Source organism: Mus musculus, chromosome 10 (genome assembly GCF_000001635.26).
Source record: "Mus musculus strain C57BL/6J chromosome 10, GRCm38.p6 C57BL/6J".
NCBI classification, from domain to species: Eukaryota; Metazoa; Chordata; class Mammalia; order Rodentia; family Muridae; genus Mus; species Mus musculus.
The window spans coordinates 80,088,204-80,107,472 of NC_000076.6; the positions used below are offsets into that span (position 1 = coordinate 80,088,204).

The following is a 19,269-nucleotide window of genomic DNA, read 5'->3' on the forward strand; positions in this document are numbered from 1 at the left end:
TGGTCTCTCTGAGTAGCCCTGGTTGTCCTGGAACGATCTCTGTAGGCCAAGCTAGCCCAGAACTCAGAACTCCACCTGCCTCTGACTCCCGAGCGCTGAGATTAAAGATGTGCATTACCACCACCTTGTTTTGTTTTTAAGCAAAGGAATAAGGCAGAGAGTGATAAAGTCCTCAGGCCTCTGGGTATGTACCCAAACTAGCATGTATGTACACATGCCACACACACACACGCGCACGCACGCACGCACGCACGCGCACACACACACACACACACGCACGCACACACACACACACACACACACACGCACACACGCCACACACACACACACACACATACACACACACACACACACACACACACGCCACACACACACACACACACACACACGCCACACACACACACACACACACACGCCACACACACACACGCGCACACACACACGCCACACACACACACACACACACCACACACACACACCACACACACACGCCCCCCCCACACACACACACGCCACACACACACACACACGCGCGCACACACGCGCACACACGCACACACACACACGCACACGCACACACACACACACGCACACACACACACACACAGGCACACACACACACATACACACACACACACACACACACACACACACGGTGGGAGGAAGGGAGAGAGAGGAGAGAGGACACAGAAAGAGGGAGGGAGGGGAGAGGGAGGAGACTGGGGGAGAGAAAGAGATTGATTGATTGATTGATTGATTGATTGACTGATGACTGATTGAGGGGCATAGCGGGCCAGCCCTGGCTCCATGTTGGCAGCTGACAGGCTGCAGGGGCTGAAAGGCTCAGACATTCCTCTGCCACAGCCTTTGCCTCCCAACCACACTCCCTGAGGGTAACTGGGCAGACCCTCCTTTATCCTGAGAGCCCAGCCCTGTGGTGTCCTCATAGGCTCCCAGGAGACGGGCCCCACCCCTGGGTATGCACTGACTGGGGGCTGCTGTCTTAGAGAGTAGAGAGAGTGGTTATCTCAGGTGGTCCTCAGTCCTCGGGAAGCTGCAGCAGCAGGCTTGGCTGCACTGTGCTGTGTCCTTTCTCTCCCACCAGGGAGCATCCGTGCTCCCTCCTGTCCTAAGTGGAGCACTGCTGTTCCCTCCTGTCCTGGAAGGCAAGGGTCATGCTTAGTGAGTCAGGACCAAGTGGGGGTTGGGGGCTGTGCTTCTGTGATCCTCACTGGCTCCTCTGACCAGGCAAAGGGCTCATCCGAGAACCTGGGGTGGGGGTGGGGACAACATGGGTACCTACTCAGGCAGCCACTGAGCACCATTAAATTATAGAGGAAGTAGCCAGTCGCTTATAACACAGGCAAGCCAGCAATATGGCAAAGCCCTAGAAACAGTCTGGTGGTTCCTTAAGGGTTAAACAGAGCTGTTACAAGGCTCAACAAGTCTGCTTTTAGCTATGTGCCCAAAGCTAGGTCCACACTCCATGTGAAAGTCAAAACCTCACCATTCACACAGCCCAGGCTCTACCGAGAGACGGTGTGTAGCACCCACATACTGAAGTATTGCACAGCCATGAACAGGGACATTTGGGAAGAGAACCAGGCACAAACCAATGTGGGACTCCATGACAAGAACATGCATGCAGAATATAGGCTGACAAGAGCAAAGACACGATCCCTGCAAGCCAGCCTCCAACCTCCATACACACCCATGGTCAACACACACACTAATAAGTAAACATTTGAGACACAGAGCTGGACTCCTGAGTGCCGGGCTGTGGAGAAGACGTCTGCACCTACTGCTCACTCACATGCTCCCCTTTGGCCACCCTCACAGGGCAGGGCACCATCCGTGCTAGAAGCCACAGCATGGCACCACATCTTCCATCCTTCCCAGCATGCCCTACAGTCATCCTACCTCCCAAGATGCCCATGTCTAGGCATCCTGCCCCACACTGACTTGCTCTCTCTGTAGTCTGTCCCCCAGTTATCTGTTTCCTGCCTTGAACGTACACCACAGATCATCCAGTCAGACACACACACTGCCAGAATAAACTCAGGTGGGGGCTGGCAAGATGGCTCAGTGGGTAAAGACTTTTTATGGACAGTGTCTATGTTGAACAGGCTGGCCTTGAACTCAGAGCTCCACCTATATCTGTCTCCAAATGCTGGGATTAAAGGCTGTGCTGTCACGCACGCCCTGCTGAATCCTCTGGACGAAAGAACAGTATTTTGCACGCACATGTGTGAGTAGACACATACACAAAACACATGTAATAACCAAATTTCTGAGTCAGGTGGGCACCACACTGCACCTGCGGGCCAGAGGTCATGGAAGCACCTTCTGCTGGCAGTCTGTTGTGTTTATGTTTAGGTATGTGTCTCATACCAGGAGTGGTACAGGCTAGGCACTGTTTTCCCCCCTACCTCACAGAAGACAGACTCCAAGCAGTGATCTTGGTCAGTCTGCAGGATCACATGGCTTCCTTCTGCCACCGTGTTCCAGAGAGCTGTAACAGTATTCTAGAGCAGCTGAGGGTGGCAAAGCATAAGTCAGAGGAGAACAGGCCCGGATAACACAGGGTGGCCTCCACCTGCCTTGCTCCTCCCTTTTCTGAGCCTGACTCAGGTCCCTCTACACATGGGGAGGATGTGGGGGTCCCACCCACGTGCAGCCTCTCAGGACCTCCAGGTTGCTGAAGACACAAGGGCTTCAAGGAGGCCACACCAGGTCCCTATTCTGTTCTTGGAAACCTGATCAGAGAGCAGTAAAATGTGCCTGCAGGCTCAACACTCAAGAAGCTGAGGCAGGAGGATTCTGCCAAGTTCTTAGACAGCGTGAGCTTCAGATGGAGACTCTGCATCAAAACAAGAAAGTTAAGCCGGGCAGTGGTGGCGCACGCCTTTAATCCCAGCACCTGGGAGGCAGAGGCAGGCGGATTTCTGAGTTCAAGGCCAGCCTGGTCCACAGAGTGAGTTCCAAGACAGCCAGGGCTACACAGAGAAACCCTGTCTTGAAGAAAAACAACAACGGGCTGGCGAGATGGCTCAGTGGTTAAGAGTGCCAACTGCTCTTCTGAAAGTCCCGAGTTCAAATCCCAGCAATCACATGGTGGCTCACAACCATCTGTAATGAAATCTGATGCCCTCTTCTGGAGTATCTGAGGACAGCTACAGTGTACTTACATATAATAAAAAACAACAACAACAACAACAACGAGATAGATAGACAGACAAGCTGGGGCTAGGGCTCAGAGGCATGAAGCTCTGGGTTTGACCAATGTTAGTGCATACCTGTCATTCTAGCCTGTGACCAAGAATGCAGAGAGCTGGGAAGGAAGGTGTGGTGGCATACCCATTTAATCACAAAATCTGTGAGTTGCTGGGCCAACTTGGGCTCCAGACAAAACACAAAACAAAGAGCTGCCCTAAGGTGGAGAGGCCCTCCAGTCCCTAACAGCCCCTCTGGTCTCTGCACTGTGCAGCAGCTGCCGGCCCTCCAGAAGCCTCGTGGTGCTTCAGCTGGAATCACCCCCGGACGTGATGTCCAGGCATCTGCTGCCTAGCAGGGACCAGCCAGACTGTCCTGGGTGGGACAATGCAGGAGGAGCAAGGCCAGAGCCTAGCAGACAGACAGTGTAGAGCCCTGGCGCTCACCCTTCACCATGACTGACCCACACGCCTCACATTCCCAAATCCAGTGAGTGCCTGGCCCTGGGACCTAGCCCAGGCAGCAGGAGGCTGGTGGGTTTCCCAAGGCTCAGCTCCTATGAGGTGGAGTCCTAGGCCATTCAGATGCCTAGTTAGGTTCCAACTGGTCCAGCTAGAGCCCCTTCCTCTGTACAGACATTGGCCTTTTTGGAACCTTTGGGGCCAGTTCCATGGGGAAGAGTCTGAACAGCTGGGAGCTTGCTAGAAGTGGTGCCAACTGCAAACATATTTAGAGGTGTGTCCATTCACAGATGGAAAAGGCCCAGCTGAGATGGCCTGGACTCGGGGTTTGGCAGGGGTGTGTTGAAGTTGACAAAATCCATTGATAGTGAGCCGCTGGCAAGGAGAAGAGGGTTCTAGGTTGGGCTCTACCGCTGAGAGCCTCAATCCCTTATCAAGGGATTCTAAGCCTCACCCCCAGCCCCTCACTGGGAACTCTAGACGGGGTTCTACTAAGTCACTGTCATACCCGGTGTTTTTTTGGTTTTTTTTGTTGTTGTTTTGGTGAAGAAAAAAAAAGTGAATCGAATCATCTCCAAAACCAGGCTGATTTGGTGACAGGCAGACATGGGCAGACCTGAGTTCAGAGAGCCACTGGATCCAAGGTTGTGACCTGGAAACAGAAACTTCCAGAATAAATGGCCTGGCGCTGAGAGTGGGTGGCTCCTGTACTGCGTTTTAACACACAGGGTCTCATGGAAAGCAGGGCTGCGTGCATGCTAGGAGAGTACTGGACTCCAGCCGCAGGACGTCCCTGCACAGAGCCAGCACTCAGAACCTAGAAAGGGGGGAGTCAGCTTCAAGGACTGACACACAGTTTAATGTGTGCACAGCTGAGGGGCAGAAGGCTGTGTCCCCCCCTCCCCAGTCACCATTCTTCGAGTGTCCACAGAACAAGTATGTGGCATAGTACTCAGCCACACCCACAGCTGCCCTGCTTCACAACTAACGTGCCATGCATGAGGGCGACAATGAGCCATGAGTCTTGGTACTGCGTCTCCACAGCTCAAAGTCTTACCTTGGCCAAGGAGAGCAGCCCGGAAGTCTGGTCCAGCCAGGCTACTCTGACATCTTCCCAGTGGCCAGGTAATCCTGGCTGCCAAGAACCCCAGCACAACACCCCCTCCTTGGCCTCTGTAGAGGTCAGCCTGGTTGTGGGAGAGGCTGTGTCTCAGAGAATACCCAAACCTACAGGATACTCAGGCAGCACCAAACATGTCAACAGCCACTCTCAGGAGCTCAGTGTGCCCACTTTCTCCCCAAGGTCCAGCTGGGCCCCTTCCTCCCCATGCCTTCAGGAAGAGTTAACCTGGGTGTCCCCAAGGCCTGGGAGTTTCTCATAAACCAGACTTGACCTTGGGCGGCAGTGGCTCTAGAGAGCCCGGGCTGAGAACAACAGGACTTTCCTTTTTGTGGTCCTGAGGTCTGGTCTCTCCTCTGTGATTGCTAGAAGCACTGGGGGTGGGTGCTGAGTACTGTCTTAATTATTGGTAAGGGCTAGAGAAGACAGGCTTGGTGCTAGTGGCTGCAGGATCGGCTCTCTGGCCAGGATCCCACAAGCTCAGTCTCCTCTCCCCATCTTACAGCCAGGAAGCCTAAGGCTTCTGTGGGAGCTTGGGACAGGGGCCCAAACTTAGACCCCTAAAACCATTGCCCACACTCAGGAGGCAGATCCCAGCCAGCTAGGTTTGGCAAGCCTGGCAACCTGAGTCCATCCCCAGGACCCAGATGCTTGAATGAGAGAACCACCGTCCACAGCTGTGCTCTGACTCCACGTACGTACGCATGCACGCACGCACGCACACACACATGCACGCTGTGCTGCACATGCCCCCTGCGCGATGAATGAGTGTAACAAACAAGTAAGTAACTGGACGGTCAGGCCGTCAGCTTGCCCGGCAGGGATCCCCAGCATCGATCTTGCCACCTGACACACAGGCGACTCAGGCTGACCTCTCCCTACCTGGAGGGATGGGGTGGGCACAGGATGGGGTATGGCCCTCCATTGCTCTGAACCCAGATGAACGTGGCTAGGTGTGAAGAGGCCAGAGCCTCCTCGCTGTCGGGGAGCAGGCAGTGGTCGGCCGAGAGCCTCACTTGCAGACAGTCTTTGGACACAGTGCATGATCCTGAGATCCTCTGGTCGCTGACCCCAAGCCCAATGACACTCCCAAGTTCAGGGTCCCGGCCTTGGAGACATCAGACAGGCATCAGGGTCTCCAGAACTCAGAATTCTCTATTTCTATGGTTAAAAATTACGCAGGTTGGAAGTCTCTAAGCCCTGGCATCTGCACTGTGCCAGAGGCAGCAGCTCTGACCTGCGCTGACTCCCAGAGCTGAATATGAAGGCCCCGGACATGACCTTGAGCTTCCAGAGTTCTCTGGAGGCCCTAGAACACAACAATGGGGATGCCAACCACAGGCAGAGGCCATGGCCAGCCTAACCCCAGGTTCTTCAGGACATGGACACAGGGTGTCACAAGCAGGCTGGTGGCAGGAGCCGCACTGTATAATGAGGACAGTGTGCTGGGGAGTAGCCACGATGCAGGGGTCTGGATGTGGGCTATACCTCAAGTCCTAGTTCTGACCCCCAGATAACACCTCAGCCCAGGATGCCCCTCCACCAATCTCATGTCATCCCCTTAGAGAGAGCATGGGGCGCTGGCTAGTGCTGGTGCACACCTCTACTTGCAGCCAACTTCCAGGCAGAGGCAAGTAGATCTCTTAGTTCAAGACCAGCCTGGTCTACAGAGTGAGTTTCAGAACAGCCAGGGCTCCACAGAGAAACCCCACCCCCACCCCCATCTAGGAAAAAAAAGTGTAGCAGCTGAGCTTGGCTCTAGCGTGGCTTGGAAAGCCCTCACTCCTGGCTGTACATGGGTCCTCGGGACAATGGTCAAAGGACAACCATAGCCCTTCTCCAGGACTACTCTGGAGGTGTGGGAGGCTTGGCACCTTTGCCTTCCAGGATCTTTTGAAAGACAGAGACAGGCAGGAGGGAATATTAGAAGACAAGATTGCCAGAGGCAGGGAGGAGCCTGGAGTCTGAACTGCCCACCCTCCCTTGCAAAACTTTCTGGTCTGGCTGGACAGAGGCCTAGTCCAGGGAACCATGTGCTGGGATAGAGTGACAGCGGTATGCTCAGGAGTGAGGGTGGAGGGCTGGAGACCCCATAGCCCTTGGCAGAGCTGGCGACAAGGATGACCACGTGGGAAGTAGCTTAAAATGTCAGGCCTGATGGGCAGTGCCTGGCATCCCCTCAACTGGCCATGGCCCTGCTCACAGGAGAGGGCACAGGCTGGGGGATTCAGGGGCACTAGTCTGACCCACTGACAGGGGTTGGGGGAGACTGAGCTAGTGACCACGAGGCTAGAAGAAAGCCCAGTTGGGAACAGAGATCAGGGGAGACCACTAGCTGCTGTCCTATGACTTGACCCAGGGAGTGCAGGGAGGACTGGAGGCCAGTGGGGGCACAGAGAAGGACAGAGACAGACAACTGTCTGCAACCCTTGCCCTCACAGAGCCAAGGGTGGGACACAGGCTAAGCTGCTGTGCTTTCTTATTTGGGACAGTCTCAGCTACCTGGAGCTGGCCTGGAATTCATCCTCCTACCTTAGCCTCCAAGTCCTGGGACAGTAGGTGTCCATCGCAGCCAGTGTCCTGCGGAGGCTGCGACCACCAGGAGGAAAACCTCCTCTGAGGAGGACGTTCTAGACTCCAGTCCCACAGATGCCATCAGGGCCAGGACAATCACCTCACAGTAACCATGAGGAGGACTCAGCCCCCACTGGAAGTATCAGCTGGCTTTCCAGAGCCCATGAGCTCACACAACCTCTCCAGGCTCCAGAGAGAGGCGGAGCCTCAGGAAGCCAGGCACACAGGACTTGCCAGTTCTAAAGGACCAGGGAGGAAGCCAGGCTCAGAAGAAAGGCCCCAGTGCCCAGCTTTGGGGTACAGCCATCCATATCCCCTAGCATTTTTATTTTTCTACAACAAAGGCACTTCTAGGTAATTCTCCTTTAGAGTAACTAATCACAGTGAGAGAAGAAATTTTCTGAAGACAATCTTTACTTACAGCCCAGTGCTTCACTAGTCCACTCCTTGCCTACATATCATCCAAAACTATAGAAGCTAGTAATGGGGCGCCATGGGCAAAGTCTGTTCATGCTGGAGGCATGCCTGGAGGAGCCTCTGTGTGTAGCATCTGAAGAGTTGACTTCCTATAGAAGCACAGGGGCATATCGCCTAGCTTTACAGCTACCCATCCCAGAAGCATGACAGAGCCTCAGGCTGCGTCTCCAGGGCCCTAGCCCCAGCCCTGGGAAGTGCCAGCCTGGGTCTCAAGCTTCAGCCTGGTCTTTCAGTGCTGAGCTATGATCTCTGCTTCTCAAGTCATTCTGTTAGGTCACTTTCTACCCGAGCCTGGCTTCCTTCCTATTCCTTTGACACTGATGACCTGGTATGTCTATGGTCCACAGAGAGCTTGCTGCCATCCCACCTGAAGTTCAGAGCCTCTTGGAGAACTCAAGTGGTAGCTGGGGCTGGCCACCACTGTCCTTGAGATCCTTTGGTCCAGCCTCAGTGTCAACACAGGGATCTTCATCCCAGCATGAGGGTTCTCTAATGTCCAGAGGAGAGTGGAGGCTAGCTAGCTCTAGCTTGGGGTTGGGCTGTGGGTACAGGAGCAGTGTGTGTCTGTGTGAGTGAGGGTCCATGCTCCATGCTAGGACAAGCAGGCTTGATTGACACTGCTGCCTAAGGCACCCACTTCTTTCTCCACTATGAAGAGAATACAGGTCCAGCAACATAAGCACAAGGGCCTCCAGATGGGACCTGGGCTGGTTCCCACAGGCCTATAGGGGAGGCTCTAGGCTGGTGGTTGGTGGAAGCCTCACCTCAGCAATGCTGTCAATGGATAGACCTTGACTCCAGAGGACTGACTCCTGCTATACCCATTTCCACAGCCTGCAGGGCAGACAGTGTGGCCTAAATTGGGGTCTGCCTGTAAGTGAAAGAGAGAGAAGACCTCAGGGACACTATGGCCACTCAGACACACCCACTGTGGTTTTGACTCTGGACTCATTCATTCTGTAGCAGAACTCCAGAGTGCTGGGGTGACAGTGTGAACCACCCCACAACACAAGGTTTATATGGCTGTGGAATGGAACCCAGGGCTTTCTACATGCACGCCTGGCAAGTGCTCTGTCCCTAGAGCTATAGCCCCTCACCTGGGACTCTTACCAAAACCTGAGAGAGACAGTCAGTCTTGACCATGGAAGTCAGCATGTCCACAGGGCCAATTATTCTAATGACTCTCTAGGCCACACCTCAGACCCCCGACACTACAGGCCAGCCACTGGTCCCCAAAGGAGACTCTTGAATGATCAGCAGGGGTCCAAGGACACAGTGTCAGATGCTGGAGTGTCTGGAGTCCCACAGCTTCTCTGCGGCACTTTCCCCAGCCCCGCCCTTCGGGGGCGGGGGGCGGGGGGGGGGAGGAAGCAGGTGGGCGGGGCACATTGGAGAGGCCCAGGCATGGCAGGAGGGGGCAGGAGAAAGGAATGTGGCTCTGGGTATCCAGACAGGCTGGTTTTTCAGGAGAAGCCCAGGACTGGGGTTTGGGGGTGGCAGCCCCTGACTATCTAAAGTGAGCAAAACAGGACATCACACCCAGCCCCCAATGCTGAGTGCTACCAGGTTCCCACAGAGCCAGAGTAAAAATGTCAACTCCGGAACACCCCTAGTGGCATCCCTGAGTACCCAACCTCTACCTGGGGCTCAGAAGGCCAAGCTTCAGAATCCAAAAGGCCATCTCCCTGGACTCCAGGATGCCTGTGCCCAGGTGACAGCAACAGGTTTCTTTAGCTGGCCTCTAGCCAGGCTTAGACATGAACACCCCTGACCAGTACACAGGGACTCAGATACCACAATTCACTGTACTTGGGATACACGCAGAGCCCTCACTGGCCCAACCCAGAACATTCTGGTTGCTCCCAACCATTCATTTGTAACACGACATGGACCCTCTGGTCCCCACCAGGCATATGAGACTACCCCCATAACCACTCCCCAGGACCCAGAGCCAAAACTGCACCCACCCTATAGAGAGAACCGTGTAATTTTGGTTTCTTTAAAAAACAAAACAAAACAAAACAAAGAAATATTAAAAGAGCGTGTTTTTGTTTTAATCCCAGGTGTGGGGTGTAGGGCTGCTTTGGACTGTCCACAGCAGCTGATTATGATTTGCCTCCTGCTCTAGCAGAGGCACGGTTTTGCCAGCTGCAGAAAGTTTCTGGGAGTGTGAGGTGTTTGGGATTCTGGGAACTTTTCAGAGGGTATATACATGCTAGGACCTGAGAGGCGGGTTGGTAGTTGGTGGTTGTTCAGCGGGGATGGGTGTTGTTGGTAGTCATGCTGGAAGGAGAAGCTAGATCTAGGGCTCTCCCCACTCCCCATCCTTCTTTCTCTCCTATCTAGTGATAGGGAGTGAAACAGGGGGAAGGAGTGAGATAAAGGGTGGGAAAAGTAGCAAAGACCAGAAACACTGCCCTCTCCACAAGCTGCAGACAGAGTAAGGGGACCACACTGCCCTTGGTTTTCCTGATGTGCAGAAGGCCACCGGGGGCTACAGAATGGCCCGAGAGCAACTGGGATATATAGCTGCTGTTCTAGCATCAGGGACTTTCTCTCTGACCTATTGGCACGCCTGGTACAGTGACCCCACCCTTGTCACGATGAGTCACCATCATAAAGACCTAGATCTGCTGCCCTCCCAGGACCCTCAACCTGTCCTGCCTGGATCTGCAGCCTTTGACCCTCCATTGGTGGGGGACTTCCGGAAAAGGCAAATGAGCGTTTTCCTCCAGGTCCTGCACTGTCACTTTCGAAATGTGGCAGGACCTTGCCCCATCCCAGCCACCGCCCCTTTCAGTTTCACTCCATACTGGATTTGTACTGGGGCCAGGATAGGGCCAGTCTGAGAGACCTGTAAGTCTGCTCACCACAGCACAGCTGCACATGGATGTGGGGGTGCAAGTCTGGAAAAAAGCAGCAAGGTCTAGGGACAAAAGATGGAGGCAAGGGAGGACAAGGCAGACAGACAGCTCTGAAGCCACGTAGGAGTGCTGTATCTGACCCACTATCCATCTCCCTGTGGTCAGTGTGGACACATAGCGGCCAAGCCAATATCTTCCCCAGTACATATGATATCTCTGCTGTCCCCAGACCCTCAGCACACAGCCCCAGGCATGGCTGGCTGGCTGTTCTTCATACACCAGCGGGACCATTTCTGTCCCTTTGATCACACAGGGTCCACTACTGGGAGCAAGAGGACAGGACAACAGTTGACACTAGGGCTACCTCCAGTCATTTCCGGCCCCTTCAGAGTTGCCAACACAGAGTCCTTACCACGGAAAGAGCTGAGCTGCGGCCATATAGGCCACTGTGCTTGTCCTCATCTAAGGGGCCCAGGACAAGGTTCTCACACATTCTCCAGTGTCCCTAGGGGCCAGACCTATGACTCATTCCCAACCTTACAATCACACCGCATGGGCTTCGGAGGTGCACAACCCACCTTGTTTTGGAATACCCAGGTATCAAGTTCATCTGCAGAGTTTCCAACGCACTAAGTCATTCAAATATTACCTCTACATAGCTCCAGAATATGTCACACACACACCCTTCCCAAAGGAAAGCCTGTCCACACAACAGTTACCTCATCCCAACCTCCCTGCCCCAGGCCCTACAAACCCTCCTCCCGACTCTGGATCCTTCCCACCACAGGGAATGTGTGGCCTTCTGTGTCTGTATCTCTGAACACAATGTCCTTGAGGTCTCTCCACACTGTCCTAAGCACGAGATGCCCACAAGCATAAGGACAAAAGTCTCAACTACGTCCTGGCTCTGAAATCCCTTAAACCAGCCAAAACAGGTGCCCACCTCTCCCGGGGAGTAAGCAGAGCAACCAGAGAGGTGGCAGCCACAGTCAACAATGGTCCCAAAGGAAGCCAGCTCCTCACCCCAAGCCCTTGCAGGTGGTAGATTTGGAGCTCCAGGGTGGGAGTGTGCTGAGGACAGGCCAGGATAAACCAGGTGACCTTGTCCTCAGGTTGTCCTCCATGCTGCCCCCCCATTACCATAGGGCCCTTAGTTATGGAAGCAGTGAAAGGAGCTGCAAACTGCACAATTGATAGCACCAACAGGTGAACCTCACAAGTGATTGAGAAGTACACTTGGCATGCAAACACACACATGCACACAGCGTAGACTTGACTGTGCTCACACAATTCACTGGATGGCACATACAGGACTGGGGCCATGTTGACAATGTATGATGTAGACCTTTATCCGCATTCAAACCTCCCCACTCATAATTTTAGATTCTGTCACACACATCCCTAGCAGGGAAGCAGTCCATCTCACCCTGTGGGGGTCGGGAGAGGCAGCAGGGACAGCAGGGACAGTCACCTCTTTATTCCGCTTCTTGGCCAGTGTTTCCCACTGGCCCTGCTCAAGGGGCCCTGGTGTCAGGACTGCACAGGCAGGCATATGAGCTCTCTGGGCCTCAGTTCCCTCTTATGTGCCTGCATCCACTTCCACCCAGGGAAGGAAACTGCCTACAGTCCAGAGCCCAGAGAAGCCACCACTGGTAGGGCCAGGCTGCCCATTCCAGCGTGTGCCCGTTTCTCCTTAAAGGTGGGAGCAGAGCAGAAGTCTGCCAGGATTGACTGATGGCCACAGAGGTGCCTCTCTGTCACTGTCATACCCAGGACTGGGTTGGCAGGTCCCTGCCTTCATCATTCCCAACTTGAAAAGAGCCTCAGCAGCCCACCTGTAGGAGCCAGGTCCTGGGACAATCCAAAGCTGGGCCCAAGGGCTGTAGAGAGGGGCCAAGAGAAGTTGGGGGTTCAGCTAGCCAGGCCTCCCAGATACAGAGTCCAGCCATTGATTGCTATTGGATCAGGTCCCTAGCACGGCTGATTGCAGGGAGGGAGGCACCAGGTTATGCCCCTTGTTCCTTCAAATGTCCCCAGTCCCACACAACAGAGCCAGTCCCAACCAGGCCAGGTTCCAGGCAATGCCTCATCTAACCTGTTCACTGGGGTCCCAGCTCAGCTTAGTACCTCGGGGCCCTTTACCACATTGGAAAACTCACCAGCAGTCGTGCCACCCCCAAGGCCAGGCTCCCCGTCACTCCCCAATCACAGGGTTCAGTGGCCCGCACCAGACAGCCAAGGCAGGAAGGCAGCCGCTCCCGAGCGGGCGGGACTCAGGGACTCACAGGCATTCCGGGAAGCAGAGCCGGGGGATGGCCCAGACACTTGACACACTCATGCCTTTTTTTTTTTTTTTTAACTTTTCAGAGCGTTAATCATGACATCTGAGGAGACACCCTGAGATCCCTCCCTCACCACCAGGCTAGTTCAGCTGTGTCCCTCTAGTGCATCTCTAGTACCTAGGGTGGTGGCACCCACTCTCCCCCACTTAGCTCCCTGGTGATGTGGTTTCAAAGTCACTCTCTACTACACACTCCCCCAACCCAAACCAGAAGAGGAGACTTGAGAGACGTGGCTGGGACCAATGGTGGGGCCAGGTCTGGGCATCCACCCAGGAAACCCAGTAAGGAGACTCCTTGATAGCCAGGGGTCCTGAGAACCCTCAACGCTAAAGACACCAAGTTGGGTAGGAAGGGACAAAAATACCTCACGGAGCACCAGGGTCAAAGACCACAAGAAAAAGAAAGGGGTCAAAAAGGACACTGAACAGGAGTTGATAGAAAACAACAGAAAAGAAAGGTTAGGGGGTCATGACTGAGCCTGGGGTCAAATGATCATGGCACAAGGTGGGGGTTGGGGTTCCCTCCCAGGACCAGGGTCAAGGGCAGGAGTTGCGGGAGAAGGTTCCCGGGGTGCAACCTGAGTCTCAGGAGAGGGAAGGTCCTGGGTCTAGGAGGACGGGGTCCCTGGCATGAGGTTAAGGTTCACTGGGAGAACAGGGGTCCCAAGGTGAGGTTAAGGTTCAACTGTAGATGGGAGGGTGGTGGTCTGTTAGGGTCAAGGTTCAAAGTAGATTGTATGGGAATCAAGGTGCCGAAAAGAATGAGGGGTACCTCCAAAGACCCAATACCAGAGTCAAGGCCAGGAGTGACAGGCTGTGGACAAGATTTTCAGGGAAGGAAGTTCTCACCACCAGAGGCGGGAATCCGGGTCAGCCAAAAGGAAAGGGGGTGGGGGGGTGGGGGTCATAGGAAACTGGGGTCAGTGTCAAAGACGGACAATGGAGGTCGCAATAGGAGTCGGGGTTCCCTGGGAGCTGGGTCAAAGCAGGAGTGAGAGAGAGGTCCCCGGAGATGGGGGAGTTCAGCCAAGAGGCTCACCGGCTGGGGCAGGGGCAGGGGTCGCAGCCGGACGTGGGGTCAGGACTATTGGGGCAAGACCGAGACTGAGGTCCACGCGGAACGTGGGGTCTCGCCTCACAGAGAGAGATGGGGCGCACAGGGGTCGTGACTGGGGGCGGGGTCAGGGGGGTCGCGGGGAGGGTCAGAGGTCGCGCGCGGTGCGGCACCCTCCTCCGCGTCCGCTCCCACCCTGCAGCCAAGGAACGGCCGCGAGAAGCCCGGAACCAGAGCCTGGCCGCACGAGTCGCGTGGGGATCGCGAAAGGGTCACAGTGGCGTCTCGGGCCGGCGCCTCACCTCAGACCTGATCGCTGAGCCCGCGACGCCTCGGTTTCCCGGAGCCTCTCAGCGGCCGCCGCTCACTTCCGGGTTCTGGGCGCCATGTTGCCGGCGGCGCGCACTTCCGCTTCTGCGAAGGGGCGCGGCCTTAGGGGCGGGGCCTCTTGGGGCCGGGCAGTTCTTGCTACTTGAGGGAGCTGGACCCCTTCTCTGTCCCCTGCCTGACCTTGCTGGGCTGTAGATCGTTCCTCAGTTTCCCCTTCAGGGCTTTGCACATGCCCTGGCACACTTGCAACATCAGACCCCACCAACCTCTCACACCCTTGCCATCCTCCGCTCCCTTAGAACTATCTAAAAGCCCTATTTTCTTTTCTTTTTAGACAGTCTCACTATGTGGCCTTGTCTGGCCTAGAACTCACAAAGATCCACCAGAACTCTACAAGTGCTGATCTTAAAAGCATAAACCATCATGCCTGGTCCAATCTCTAAAACCCACTATAGATCTAATTCACGTGTCTCCCTTCTCAGTCCAGACCTAGGGCAATGGCCTCAGTGGGGCTAAAGCCAGTTCAGTCACCATCCCCTTCCCAGCTGGGTATCATGAATTCAGGCCCAGAGGCACCACCATTCAGAAGCCTGTGTCCTGCAACCCTGAGATTAGATTTGCCCATAAGTAAATGAACTGTATGGATGCTGTTTTATCTCCATGTAGCTGGCTGTCCTGGAACTCCCTCTGTATACCAGCGTGGCCTTGGACTCAGAGATCTTCCTTCCTCTGCCTCCCAAGTGTTGAAATTAAAGGCATGTGCCACCATCCCAGATGAGAACCTGGCTCTTTATTGTGCCCCCAAAAAACCCCTGTCTAAGGGGCAGGAAATCAGGACTATCTGTCCTCAGGGAAGGAGACCCAGGCAGGAGTCTCTGCATAAAGTTAAGGATACCACTGGAGATCTTAAGCAGTAAGGCTATAGAAACTTGGATTTTAAGTTTAATCAGGAGTTTTTCACAGAGACCAAAAGGAAAGACAATCTAGATAAAAAGAAAAGCTGTTTAAAAGCCTGGTATAGCCGGGCAGTGGTGGCACACTCCTTTAACTTAATCTCAGCACTGGGCAGGCAGAAACAGGCCATCTCAGTGAATTCAAAGCGAACCAGGGCTACACAGAGAAGCAGTGTCTTGAAAACCAAACAACAATAAAAAAGCCTGGTATAGTGGATTGGGCAGCCAGCTTGGGGTAAAGTGCTAAGGACCTGAGCTCTATCCCCAAGCCCAGGTGTGGTGGCAGGGGTTCAGATGATCATCCCGGTGCTGCAGAAGCAGAGGCAGGAGGGTTCCTAGCCTGGTGGGCACATTCCAGGTCCAGGAGGGACCAAGTCTCAGGGAGCAATACAGGTGGTACCTGAGGAGTAACTTTGAAGGTTAACTTCTGACCTACACACACACACACACACACACACACACACACACACACACACACGTGCATGCGCGCGCACACACACTGTACACAAACACATACACCCCCCACGCGCACACACAGAATAAAGAGTTTGGAAGTGTGAGACCCACTAGGAGGCTTGAGTCCCACACCCAAGAATCCAGTTCCCTCTCACCTTAGTCCTCTGAGATATGTGTCACCTGCATTCCCCAGGGGAAGAAATGGAGGCAGAGGACTATCCTGAAATTAGTCCCAGGTCACCTAAGGAAAGGCATGGAAGTGACCTCTGCCACACGTCCAGCACGGGAAGCCATGAAGTCACAGTGGATAATCTTGCCTCAAATGGGGGCAGTTTGCCCAGCCCAGGGTGTATCTAGCCCTGTCAGCCCGAAGGAATCTGCCAAGCTGGGGATGGCTAGGGAATTAGTCAGATTTGGGGATTTCCAAGGAAACACAGGAGTCAGCCTCAGAAAGCAACAGGGACCTGGCTCTAAGTCCATGGCCCAGGTTTTTGTTTGTTTGTTTGTTTGTTTGTTTTTGAGACAGGGTTTCCTTGTAGCCCTGGCTGTCCTGGAACTCACTCTGTAGACCAGGCTGGCTCGAACTCAGAAGTCTGCCTGCTTCTGCCTCCCAAGTGCTGGGATTAAAGGCGTGTGCCCCATGCCTGGACATGGCCCAGTTTTAAAGATGCAGCAGCATGGGCTTGTTGTGTGACCCCAGGAAAGGCACTTTACTCCTCTGAGCCTTTAAACTAAGGAGCTACATGCTAGGTTGTTCCACTGACCACACTGACAAACTGTGGCTTCGTTTGTTTTGAGAACAGTTTCATGAACTCAGGCCAACCCCAAACTCAAAAATGTAGCCAATAATGACCTTGAACCGGGTCGGTGGTGGCACATTCCTGTAATCCCAGCACTTGGGAGGCAGAGGCAGGCGGATTTCTGAGTTCCAGGCCAGCCTGGTCTACAGAGTGAGTTCTAGGACAGCCAGCAGCCAGGGCTACACAGAGAAACCCTGTCTCGAAAACAAAACAAAACAAAACAAAACAAAACAAAACAAAACAAAACACAATAACCTTGAACTCCTGATCCCCACTTTCCAAGTTTTGGGGATGACAGGCATGTGCTGGGGGTGACAGGCATGTGCTGGGGTGACAGGCATGTGCCACTATGTCTGGTTTATGTGGTGTTGGGGATGGAACCCAGGGCCCGCTGCATGCTGGGTAGTCCACCTTCAGAGCCCCAGCCTAGTTTTAGCTTTACGATTTGATATGGGGGTGGGGGGGTCAGATACATAGGGAGGGATGAAGCCCAGCACCTTAGGCTAAATAGGAAAGTACCAGCACTGAACAGCTCTGCACAGCCCATGTCATTGTTTCAAAGGATAGAAAGCCCTGCCAGGGAGTGCTAAGGAACTTCTGGAGCCCTCAGCTTCTCAGACTGGAGCAGCCCCAGCCCCAGCTCCCCTATTGAGATCTGCCCACCTCCCGCCCTGCCCTACCAGCAGCCAGCTAGCTTCCGTCCAGGTTCCCAGCCATCAGGCAGGTGCACCAGCCTGGCCATGCAGGCCTGGACCTAGGGATTCACTTCCTGTTTCCCTACAATCTGGAAAGTCCCGGTGTTCCCAGGCTGCCACCAAAGCTTCTCCTCCTCATGGTCCCCCTGGCCACTTCTGTTTTCTATACCCACTTCCCCTGGTGGGGGCCCCCAGTCTGGCACCGCCTCTTCCCCTCTCCACCTCCACCACCCTTCCATCTCCCTTTCTCAAGCTCTTGCTGGGTTTTCCTCAGTATGGAAGGGGACACTGAGGCAGGAGCAGCCGCAAAGGATATATCCACCCACCCCCATCTCCCTGTCTCTCTCTCCTCCCAACTTTGTCTCTCTTCACACAGCCACCTCACCCCAACAGCCAGCACGGCCCAGTGCAGGCATCCTCCTCCTCCAGTGGCTGACCCACCTGTAGCTCCTTGGTGTCCCCAGGTGTCTATAGGTCACTGTCCCAGGACCTGGGGCTCCCAGCTCTCTGCCCCAGGACATACAGCCAGATCCTGCTAGGCCCCTGTTAGGGCTGCAGTCTGTGCCAAGACTTCGGGGAAGAGCTAACCTGCCTGACAGGTTTGAGATCCACCCAGCCCAGGCCTTCCTCCTCTCTAGGGAGAGGCTGAGACACCTGGAGCTTGCAGGGAAATGCTCATCGGCACACCTCCACTTTGTCTCGAGTGGGTCCTGAGGTTGGGGAGCAGCAGCAGGCTGGACAATGGAAGAACATTGGGAATCGTAACAGGGGAATGAAACACAGGGCACATGGATGGGGGAAGGTCCAGGGCTGGACAGTGGGGATCACTAGGGAGCTGAGGGCAACAGGAAGCCATGAGGGTTGTAGAGCAAGGGATACTGTACAGCCAGGGCAGAGACAGAAGTCAGTTGGAGCTATGCGTGGTGGCATAGTACTATGTTATCCCAGGGAGCAGCCTTCTGAGCCACAGACCAGCAACACCCCAAGCCTTGGCCAGCTGTTTTTTCGTTTGTTTTGGTTTGTTTTCCCGAGACAGGGTTTCTCTGTGTAATCCTGGCTGTCCTGGAACTCACTCTGTAGAACAGGCTGGTCTTGAACTCAGGAATCTGCCTGCCTCTGCCTCTCAAGTGCTGGGATTAAAGGCATGCGCCCCCCCCCCCCCCGCGCCAGATGCAAACATACAAACGCAATACACACACATATGTACACATGCATACATACATGTACATGTACACACATATGTAAACACAAACATATACACATATATATGTTCACATATTCATACACACATACATGCACAATGCACACACACACACACACACACACACACACACTAAAACCCAAAGGCTCAGCTAGTGACAGTCCTAGAGAAGAGTCCAACTTTAGACACTATACCACCCAGCTCACCCCCACCCCCGTGGGGGAGAGAGGATGACCCTCAGGAGTTCCTTGATTCTACATTAAGCCAGGCTTGGTGGCACATGCCTTTAATCCCAGCACTTGGGAGGCAGAGGCAGGCAGATTTCTTTTTTTTTTCTTTTTCTTTTTTTTTGGGGGTGGGGGTTCCAAGACAGGGTTTCTCTGTATAGCCCTGGCTGACCTGGAACTCACTTTGTAGACCAGGCTGGCCTCAAACTCAGAAATCCACCTGCCTAGCAGGGTTAGGGTTAGGGTTAGGGTTAGGGTTAGGGTTAGGGTTAGGGTTAGGGTGGATTTCTGAGTTCCAGGACAGCCAGGGTTATACAGAGAAACCCTGTCTCAAAAAACAAAAAAAACAACAACAAAAAATTCTACATTGAGCTTCCAGCCCAGGACCAAACCATTACTAGACTGAGGGCCTCCCATGTCAGGTCTAGAGTTCTGGTTCCATCCCTGAGAAACCTGGACCACGGTGGGGGTGGGGTGGGGCTGAGGGTGGAGGGGAAGCAGAT

The 19,269-nt window shown here is 54.3% G+C and overlaps 1 protein-coding gene across 9 annotated transcripts in view; it reads right to left on the reverse strand.

Moving 5' to 3' along the window:
- The window catches only part of Sbno2 (strawberry notch 2), a 49,117-nt gene extending 31,212 nt beyond the window's left edge, over positions 1 to 17,905 (reverse strand). For 3 of the 9 annotated variants that reach the window (XR_003948671.1, XM_006513495.3, XM_006513492.1), the window contains exons 1-2: positions 15,999 to 16,263; positions 14,407 to 14,518 (exon numbers count right to left, since the gene is read on the reverse strand). The gene's annotated coding sequence lies outside the window, so the exon portion shown is untranslated. Of the gene's footprint in view, positions 1 to 12,868; positions 12,985 to 14,406; positions 14,519 to 15,998; positions 16,264 to 17,323; positions 17,469 to 17,779 lie in introns of those variants that run through there. The other 6 variants (NM_183426.2, NM_001359637.1, XM_030245021.1 and 3 more) reach the window with 5 other exon arrangements.
- Positions 17,906 to 19,269: the final 1,364 nt, after the last annotated feature.